Source organism: Trachemys scripta, chromosome 11 (genome assembly GCF_013100865.1).
Source record: "Trachemys scripta elegans isolate TJP31775 chromosome 11, CAS_Tse_1.0, whole genome shotgun sequence".
Taxonomy (NCBI): Eukaryota; Metazoa; Chordata; order Testudines; family Emydidae; genus Trachemys; species Trachemys scripta.
Genome location: NC_048308.1, coordinates 11495399 through 11506443, shown reverse-complemented (window position 1 = coordinate 11506443; position 11045 = coordinate 11495399).

Genomic DNA, 11045 nt, shown 5'->3' with positions numbered 1-11045 from the left:
CAGTGGGCTGAGTGGAGATGGAGCCCCAGACCAGCAGCAGGCTGAGTGGCTAAGCCCGTTGCCAGTCTGGGGCTTGATCCGCCGGCTCCTGCCAGCTGGGGTCCCACTCAGCCCCCGCTTAGCTGGCAGACCTCGGTGAGGTTGATCAGGGGTACCTGGACAGACATGGCAATCCTCCTCTTAGAGCACCGAATGGGAGTGACTCCAGGTCATTCTCTTCTTTAAGTTTCGTCTCATGGAGATTCAGTCCTGCCTGGAATATCATGCGAGCTGGAGGCTTCTGCCTCAGGCTGCTCACCCAGCCGGTAGCACCGCGCGGTTGCACCTACCCCAGCCTGCCCCTTGCTCCCGTGGCTCATGAAGCCTGGACAGTAGTAAGGAGCAGTTCAACTTGTGGAATGACAAATCCAGAACAAAGGATTGCACTCTATGGGCCATGTTGAGATTATTTCAGAGTCCTAGATAGCAGTTAGTCCCTATAAAAGGCTTCATGAAAATTTGCCCCCGCCCCTAACAAAAATGTTAATTTATCAGAGCAGCTGAAAGGGTAAGGAACCCGGGACTATAACTTAGAGAGAGCTTCCATATTATTTAACTCATAATTGATATAATTCAAAGTAAAATTTCATAGTGTGGTCTGTTCTAAGACTAAAAATGCAGGAGGGGAGTCAGAAAAAGGAACAGTGACCTGTTTCTGCCCAGTTTCGAACTGGGGACGTTTCACACGTTAGGTGAACGTGATCACCACTACACTACAGAGCTGTTGCATGTTAGGTGAATGTGATAACCACTATGCTATGGGGCTTCTCTTTTTTTGCCACAGACTTTGCCGAATGCACAGGAATGTTTTCTCTAGCTACAGAAGCTACCTAATGCAAGGGGTCGGCAACCTTTCAGAAGTGGTGTGCCGAGTCTTCATGTATTCACTTTAATTTAAGGTTTCACGTGCCAGTAATACATTTTAATGTTTTTAGAAGGTCTCTTTCTCTAAGTCTATAATATATAACTAAATTATTGTATGTAAAGTAAATAAGATTTTAAAAATGTTTAAGAAGTTTCATTTAAAATTACATTAAAATGCAGAGCCCCCCGGACCGGTGGCCAGGACCTGGGCAGTGTGAGTGCCACTGAAAATCAGCTCATGTGCCGCCTTTGGCACATGTGCCATAGGTTGCCTACCCCTGGTCTATATCTATGGCCTTCCTGCTCACAAAGCAGTCATGCCCCCGCGCAAAGCTGACACAGTGTGGAGTGCATGTGACACAGCAACCTGGTTCAGGCAGGATCGCTAGCAAGGCATGATACTTTTTCCGTTAAGCAAACACAGCAATTCTTTCCTGGCCTCTGCCACTGAATGCCTCCATGCATTACGCTGTGCCCTATCAGTGTGGGAGGACTGCATGAGCTCAGAAAACATATCATCGCGAGTGCATTTTTTTTTGCCTTTTAATCTGCGATAACCTCAGGGATGGAGATGATAGGGGGAGCGTAGAAACATTCTGGGGGGACTGCATGGTCACCAGTGCTGCTGAGTTTGCCATGCTGGCCAAACAGGAAATGAAATTCAAAAGTTCCCGGAGCTTTCCCTGTGTACCTGGCTAGTGCATCTGAGTTCAAAGTGCTGTCCAGAGCGTCACAATGGAGCACTCTGGGATAGCTCCTGGAGGCCAATACCGTCAAATTGCGTCCACACTACCCCAAATTCAACCCGGCAATGTCGATTTCAGCACTAATCCCCTCGTCGGGGAGGAGTACAGAAAGCGATTTTAAGAGCCCTTTAAGTTGACAAAAATGGCTATGTCATGTGGACGGGTGCAGGGTTAAATCGATTTAATGCTGCTAAGTTCGACCTAAACTCGTAGTGTAGACCAGGGCTAAAACATCTGAGAACAATGTTCACACTTAGCTACAGCATTGCATTAGGAGCTCATGTTCAGGTGCTTATCTATTATTACCCCTAAGATCTTATACGTATGACCCATAAATGGAATCCCTGTCACTGGAGGTTTTTAAGGACAGGCTAGACAAACACCTGTCAGGGATGGTCTAGGTTTGCTTGGTCCTATCTCTCGAAGTCCCTTCCAGCCTTACATTTCTATGATTCTTTGTCTCTAAATGTATGGCCTTGTAACTGGCTGTACTAAAATGCACGTATGACCCTAAGAGCACCCCAATGCCAGATGGCACACTGTTGTCATGATATATTACATGTCACCTTTTGGTTAACTATCATTGGAAAACTAATAACCCACTGATCATTAATATTCTTGTGTGATGTATGTACAGTTAACCCACAAAGAACTTGCCAGATACGATGGAAATATGTGACTTAAAATGTGTTTAAACCAAGTATAGCAGGGAGAATTGAAAAACAGGTTTTCTCTCGACAAAGGAAAGAAGCCAACACTTCAAACCAGGTCTGGCCACATTAAGTGGGCTATTCAGTTGTATTGGAGATTGGAAGAAGAGATCATTTGCATTGTAAAAATCATCAGCTTGGAAGGAACCAGCATGGAGTCTACCCTTCACAGCATGGCATCTGCACCCAGCAGGGGAAAGGAACTTTATCTGGGGATCCATTTCAAAGGTTTACTGGACTATAAAAGGGGGGGGGGGGTGAACCCCTAAGTTAGCCTTTACCTAAGGAGTCAAAGAAACCAAGTGGTTTGAGCTCTGTGTGTTGGGTCCTGGCTAAAATTCTAGCCAGCCGTGCTAGGAGAGACTGTGGGGAGAAAATCTTCTTTGAACAAAAGACTTTAGTGTGAATTTTAGTCTTAGAAATATGGTTTTTTTACTTGTGTTCATTTGTAACCATGTTTATCCTTATTCCTTAAACCTAGGTCCTTTTTATTAGTAAATTTGTTTTACTTTTACCATTAGTCAACTCAGTGCTTTGACTGAAATAGTGTTTGTTAACCGCAGTTAAGGTAAAAAACTGTAGTGTATTTGTCTCTCTAAAGGAGGAGTGAACTTGATAAGATTATGTGGGCACTACAGTAAGAGGAGCTGAGCACTGCAGAGAAAGATGTCACTGAGGGACTCAGGCATTGGGGTTCACTAATTGTTACCAGCTAGGCACGGTTTGGACTGGCAGAGTCCAGGAAAGTTTGCTGAGAAGGCAGACAAGATGGCATGTCGGGGAGCTGTCACACAGCTTAGCTGCTGCAAAACTCTCACTTGCTGAGGAGTAACGCAATGGCTCACAATTCTGGGAACTCCAGCAAATTGTCACAGCATGTCATTCAAATGAGCCCACCTGACCAAGCAATCCAGGTTAGCCTGTATAATTGTCCTGTTTCCTTCATTATTTTCTACTCCCCAGATGTTTGTCATCTACAGATTTTACTGGTAATGATTATATCTTCTTCCGGATGACTGATAGTTATTGAATAGCAATGGGGCAAGAACAAATCCATAGAGGACCCAACTAGAAGCACTCCCATTTACAATTTATTGTGATCTATTAACTAACCAGTCTTTAATTCATTTAATATGGGCTACGCTGCTTTTAGACTAGAATATAGGAATGTAGGAATTGCCATACTGGATCAGAGCTGAGGTCCATCTAGTCCAGAATCCTGTCTGATAGTGCAATGATTAGGCTTCTTTCCTCTGAAACATCTGGAGTAGCCAGATGTGGGATAATCTGTTTCCTGAACACTAATTGTAAGGGACTGGCTTAAATCCTGAAGCACAAAGTTTAGTATCCCTTCCACAATTTGTGTTGTTAATAACTCTGAATATTCTTGATAGCGATATAATTATCCAATCCCTCTTTTATTCTTAAATGATTGGTGTCAATTAGGGCTGTCAAGCGATTAAAAAAATAATCATGATTAATCGTGCAATTAAAAAAATAATTGCGATTAATTGCATGGTTAATCGCACTGTTAAAGAATAATAAATACCATTTATTTAAATATTTTTGGATGTTTTCTACATTTTAAAATATATTGATTTCAATTACCACACAGAATACAAGTGTGCAGTGCTCACTTTATATTATTATTTTTGATTATAAATATTTGCACAGTAAAAAACAAAAGAAAGTATTTTTCAATTCACCTAATACAAGTACTATAGTGCAATCTCTTTATCATGAAAGTTGAACTTATAAATGTGGAATTATGTACAAAAAAATAACTGCACTCAAAAACAAAACAATGTAAAACTTAGAGTCTACAAATCCACTCAGTCATACTTCTTGTTCAATAAATTGCTCAGACAATAAAGTTTGTTTACATTTGCAGGAGATAATGCTGCCCACTTCTTGTTTACAATGTCACCTGAAATGAGAACAGTTGTTTGCATGGCACTGTTGTATCTGGCGTCACAAGATATTTGTGCCAGATGCGCTAAAGATTCATATGTCCCCTCATGCTTCAACCACCCTTCCAGAGGACGTGTGTCCATGCCGATGACGGGTTCTGGTCGATAACAATCCAAAGCAGTGCGGACTGACGCATATTCATTTTCATCATCTGAGTCAGATGCCATCAGCAGAATGTTGATTTTCTTTTTTGGTGGTTCAGTTCTGTAGTTTCTGCATTGGAGTGTTGCTCTTTTAAGACTTCTGAAAGCATGTTCCACATTTCATCCCTCTCAGATTTTGGAAGGCAATTCAGAGTCTTAAACCTTGGGTTGAGTGCTGTAGCTATCTTTAGAAATCTTCTTAAAATGAACAACAAGTGCTGGGTCATCATCCGAGATTGCTATAACATGAAATATATGGCAGAATGTGGGTAAAACAGAGCAGGAGATGTACAAGTCTCCCTCAAGGAGTTCAGTCACAAATTTAATTAACACATTTTTTTTAAATGAGCATCATCAGCATGGAATCACGTCCTCTGGAATGGTGGCAAAAGCATGAAGGGTCATGCAAATATTTAGCATATCTGGCACGTAAATACCTTGCAATGCCGGCTACAAAGGTGCCATGCAAACGCCTGTTCTCACTTTCAGGTGACATTATGTCCAGTAAATGTAAACAAACTTGTTAGTCATAGCGACTGATTGAACAAGAAGTAGGATGGAGTGGACTTGTAGGCTCTAAAGTTTTACATTGTTTTGTTTTTTTGTGTAGTTACGTAACAAAAAAAATCTACATTTGTAAGTTGCACTTTCATGATAAAGAGATTGTACTTCAGTACTTGTATGAGGTGAATTGAAAATGATAAATCATTTTCACAGTGCATATATTTGTAATAAAAAATGTGAAGTGAGTACTGTACATTCTGTATTGTGTTGTAATTGAAATTAATATATTTGAAAATGTAGAAAAACATCCAAAATATTTAAACAATAGAATACCAATTGAAATTTATTAAGTGTGATTATTTTAATCATGTTTAATTTTTTTGAGTTAATCTTGTGTTAACTGTGATTAATCGACAGCCCTAATCTCAATGATTTCCTGTGGCAATGAGTTCCACTTTTTCACACGTGATTAAAATGCTGATTATTGTTTTTAATCAGTTTTGAATTTCCCATCTTTAATTTCATTGAATGTCTCCTTGTCCTTATTTTATGAGACAGAAAGAACAAAAGTTCCCGAACTACCTTCTCTACGCCACTCATCTTATATATGTAAAAAGCAACAGAGGGTCCTGTGGCACCTTTAAGACTAACAGAAGTATTGGGAGCATAAGCTTTCGTGGGTAAGAACCTCACTTCTTCATCTCCTTTCTTAGATAAACTGTTGTAAACTTTTCAATTTCTCATCAGAGTTTCCCATGCCCTTGATCATTCTCATTCCACTTCTTTGAACTCTTTCTTCTCCCCCCACCCCAACTATTCTTTTTGAGATGGGGTGATCAGTACTGCCCACAATATTCCACGAGGCCACACCGTTGATTTATATAAAGACATGGAACATTCTTTGTATTATTCCCCATCCTATTCCTTACGCATCTTAAACTACCTGTTTTTTTGACCACAGCTGCACATTGAGCAGAGGTCTTCATTGAACGGTCTACAGTGATGCCCAGGTCCCTTTCTTCAGATGAGTTAACTTACAACCCTATATGGTCTAGGAGTAATTTATTTTTTTTCCTCCAGTGTGCATTACTTTGCATTTATGGACACTGAATTTCATTTGCCATCATGTTGCCTCTTCACCTGGTTTGTTTAGGGTGTCTCTGATGTTGCTCGTAGTCAGGACCATAGAGGACTAATCTAGATAACTTTCTCATCTGCATATCTTCCTACCTTATTGTTCAACCCCCCTTTCAAGATAATTAATAAATATTTTAAACTTGGAATCATGTGACATCCCCCTTAACCTTCTGCCGCGATGAAAATTGACCATTTAATCTACCTTGTTTTCTGACTCAGTCTCTTAGCTTGTTGATAGTGACACACCTTGCCTCTCACCCCAGGACTATTTTAGTTTCTTTACTAGCCTCTTCTGTAGCATCCTGTCAAAAGCCCGTTGGAAGTCCAAATAAATTGAGTCAGTCCTCCTTTATTCACTATGTTGACACATTCAAATAATTCTACTAATGAGACACTATTTTTCCTTGCAGAAACTGCTGAGGAGATCATATCTTGAGCTTCCATGTGATGTTCTGCTTTGAATTATTATTTCAATCAGTTTGCAGTTTATAATTCCCTGGATCACTCTAGAGCCTTTTTAAATATAGGTACAGCATTTGATACCCTTCCCATCCTCCTGAACAGTGTTTACGAGAGTGCCTATTCTTGTTAGCAGCTCAGCTACTTCCTACTTAAATTCCTGCAGAACTCTTGGATGTAACATTTGGGGTTGGTGACTTACTGCTTTTTAAATTATCACCCTACTCCAGTGCCTCCTAACACTTCAATCTCTGAGAGCACCCACCTTTATTACCAGAAAACAGCAGATCTGGGGAAGAAATCTTCCAACATTCTAGAAGGTGGAGACTAGATGCAAATCATAACTCCTCAGCTGTGTCCCTCTCTCTCAATTCTTCCCTTTAAATTTTAGTGATCCAGCAGACTCACCCATTCTTTATCAAGTATCTGTTTCTGAAGAAACTTGAAGAATTTCTTGGCTTGTTTGCTTATTTATTTTACACCTTTATTCGCTCTTTGAAATCTATTTGGGACCTTCTAATTTTCCTCTTACTGCATGTTGCAACATGCTCCCATTTTAATTGGCTTCACCACAAATACTGAAGGTTTGAATAGATTCTCAAAACTTTCCATTTAGTCATATGGGTTCACTCCTTGCCTTCCTGGTTGAGTGGTAGGGAGCTGTGTTCTTACTGAGGTGTGTGTTTGATTGTGGGTTTTCTTTCTTCTTCTTTTTTTTTTTTTCCTGCCTTGCCACCTCTAAGGACTTTACTTCAGTAACTTTTAACTTTAGAGCCTTTTTGACTAATCAAAACCCCAATATATAAATTAAACCACAAATTCAATTGGGGATGTTGAAATGACAAACACTTCAACAGTTTCTCATTTGCTTTTCCTCATTGGGTATTTGTACTGATATTCGTTAAACTCCCTCTTATCCTAAGTGAAGTATTTGAATTGAAAAATGGATGGAAGGAGACCTTCCTACTTTTGGTAGCTATCATTTTCTAACTACTGCTAACTATCTCTGCAAGGTATGGCTTTCATCCCTCATTCCCATAGGCACTGCTGTAGAATCATTTATTTTATTCCTGAAATGCACCCAACTGTGTCATAAACCCTAGATACAGTTGTTATGATCATCAGTGGGGCTCAAAACTGGACCTTTGACACCAAGGCCCCAATTCAGCAAGGTACCTGAGCACCTAACTTTGAGCATGTAAATTGCAATTGAACTAATTTATTGTTTAAAGTTAGTCATGTACTTAAATACTTTGCTGAACTGCGGCCCAAATGCACAAATTTATACCAGGTGAGCCAACGACTAACTCCATTATTAGCTGTGTCAAGGTTTATCTTTGCCAGAGCCAGTCATATGTCCTAAGCCAATGTATTACATACTCCCTGGAATAAACGCAAAACTAGCTTGTCTAATGAGAACCATGCTGTCTGTGGTTCATTACATTCAATTTCAAAGCATTTCCATGTAGAGGTGTAGGTTTGTTAGATACAAACACTTGATGCCAAAACAAACATTTGTAAAAACAATCCGTAAGGCAAAAAACCCAGTATGATTAAAAATCAGATCAATCTAGTACTACAAATACTATAATCCTTTAATCATAATTGTTTGGTTTTCGCATAGAATCACTACAAGATAATAATAGTGTTGTTTGCATGGTTTACCTGTGCATTTCCATACATTAACATCCCGGTAAAGTGTTTTACCTTTAAATTACTGATATATACTCAACCTTAATGACACCTTAAATCAGGGGTAATCAATTGTATGCTGGGGCATGCTGGCCACTTCTGAGAGCGGTGTGGGGCCGCAGCAGGCATAAAGCCTGCCTTAGTGACAGGCAGCCCAGCTGCGGCCGGAGATCGCGATTGACTGGGAGAGTCCCTGGGATCAACCAGTTGATTGCGATCGATGGGTTGGTGTCCACTAGTCTAGGCCATCAGAATGGTTTATAGATTTAAAAATTTCTGAAGACATCATTTAAGACCAGCTAAAAACCATCAATATCCTCCAAAGATCCCAGTTACTATTTTTACGATAGTTCCTGCTTCCTATCTTTGTCATTCACTCTGAACTTAAAAGGAAAAAGAATAGGCAATTTTAATCACTTTAAAAATAATAATTACTTACTGTGGTTTATTATAAGCCCCTTGGAAACTTGAAACTGAAATCTGTTTCCTCCCATAGAGTATGCACGTTAGTTTGCTACTGTTGTAGGGTTGCCCACAGCTGGAGAGATTCTGGTGGTATTCATTTTATTTTTTGGTGTTTTAAATAGTATTGAATTTTTTACCTAACGAAAACATACAAATATTTCTATGGGCTTAACAAAATATTATACATGCAAAACCAACAATCCAATACAGTATCTTGGAAAAGTTTTTTATAAAGACACATTTGCCCTACTCTGTTTCTTATGCCTGTTTGCAATATGTAATACCTTCCATCCAAGTACAGTATTTCAAAGTATATAAACATTAAGAAGTTAAGCCTCACAACAGCCCTATGAGTTGTGTAATTAACAACCTCTCTGTTAGTTTCCTTATCTAAAACACGAGGATAAGGCCTAAATTTTCAAGCGTCCACTAGTTACAAGTGCCTCAATTTTTGGGTGCCTAACTTTGTATGCCTCTAGCCTAGGGGTTCTCAAACTTCATTGCACAATGAATACTAGACAGTATTTGGTCCTGCCATGCGGGCAGGGGACTGGACTCTATGACCTCTCGAGGTCCCTTCCAGTCCTAGAATTTATGCATCTATGAATGACCCCCTTCTGACAAAAAAATTACTACAGGACCCCGGGAGGGGGGACTGAAGCCTGAGTCTATCCAAGCCCTGCCACCCTGGGGGGATTCACCCCCAGGCAGGGAGGCTGTAACATGAGCCCTGCCGCCCAGGGCTGAAGCCTTCGAGCTTGGGCTTTGGCCCTGGGCCCCAGCAAGTCTCAGCCAGCCCTGGTGGACCCCATTAAAACAGGGTCACGACCCACTTTGGGGTCTCAACCCACAGTTTGAGAACCGCTGCTCTAGCCTCACTTTCAGAGGAACTGCACCACCCGCAGATCTCACTTCTATATTTGCAGGTGCTGAGCACCTCTGAAAAAGTGCCCCCAAAACAGAGGTACCTGTAGTCAGTAGACATTTGAAAATCTGGTCCTAAGTATCTTGCTCAAGGTCATAGAGGAAATGTTAGGTAACAGCCAAGAACAGAACCTGCTGACTCTCAATCCAGTGCTTTAACTACAAGATAATCCTTCCTCAAATTACACTATTAACTGCCAAATACACTTGAAAAGCAGGTTCCCATTGATGCATCCTAGGAAAAAGTGTTGTGCTCACTCTGCTAGAGGCCTGTAATCCTGAAATGTATTTTAAAGTCAAGTTTCCAGTACTGAGGTTCTTTACACCTTCCTTTAAGGAGATTCAAAAATTTTGACAAGTAAAAATGAATAGTTATGAAGTGAATTGTCTTTGAAGGAAAAAAAGCAATTTCATAAGTGTGCAGTTTTTCTTGGTTTCTATAACCCTATTTTTAGGTCATCTAGTCTTTCATTTTGTTCAGCAAGCAAGTCAACCACAACTACTTCTTGTTGTAGTTGAACAAAATGGAAAATGACTGCTTGCAAAGTAGTCAGACTTTATTCCTTCCTTTGTTCTTACAGATCTATTACACACTACAATGCAATTTCTAAAAGGTTTAAATAAACCTGTGTGCAAAGAGCCAGCATAATACAAACCCTCAAACTTTGGCTTAACTTCAGTGATATTTTGTCCTTAGCAATGCATCACAATATAACCAGATGGCAAGATCTATGCCCCTGCAAAGAGAAGAGCTCATCTACTGAGGCACTCTGTTAACAGTTTAAAAATGGCACAAAGCTGATAACACCTGCTGACTTCATTTTGCAGATGCAGCTTGTTAAACTACCAGAATATGGGAGAAGGGCATAAGCCTTACAGCAGACAGTGAGATCCTGTAGGACAGCCTAGCTTAGGGAGAAAACATGTTCTGCAGTTATTTGAATGATCCACTTCATAGGATTTGGCTTTATGGGTAAGTATGACCTTGCACAGCATGTGCAGATTTTAGCCCCATCCACAAAAATACTTAAGCACAAGCTTAAAGGTAAGAATGCACTGAAAGTGTTTTGCTAGACTGGGACATTTATTGGGAGCAGAATGGGAACATCACTTGCTCGTGGTCTCTAGATGTTTGACTGCCAGAGCAGGGAAGACAAATCCACACACTGTTCAGGTGTACAAATATCCATATTTGGGGTATTTACATGCTAAAATCCCAACTTGCACATTTTTGAAGATATGGCCCACAATGCAACCCAAAGTCCTGTACAGTGGTAGTCACAGAAATTAATATTAAAAATATACTGAAGAAATTATTCATAAAAAGAACAGGAGTACTTGTGGCACCTTAGAGACTAACATTTATTAGAGCATAAGTTTTCGTGGACTAC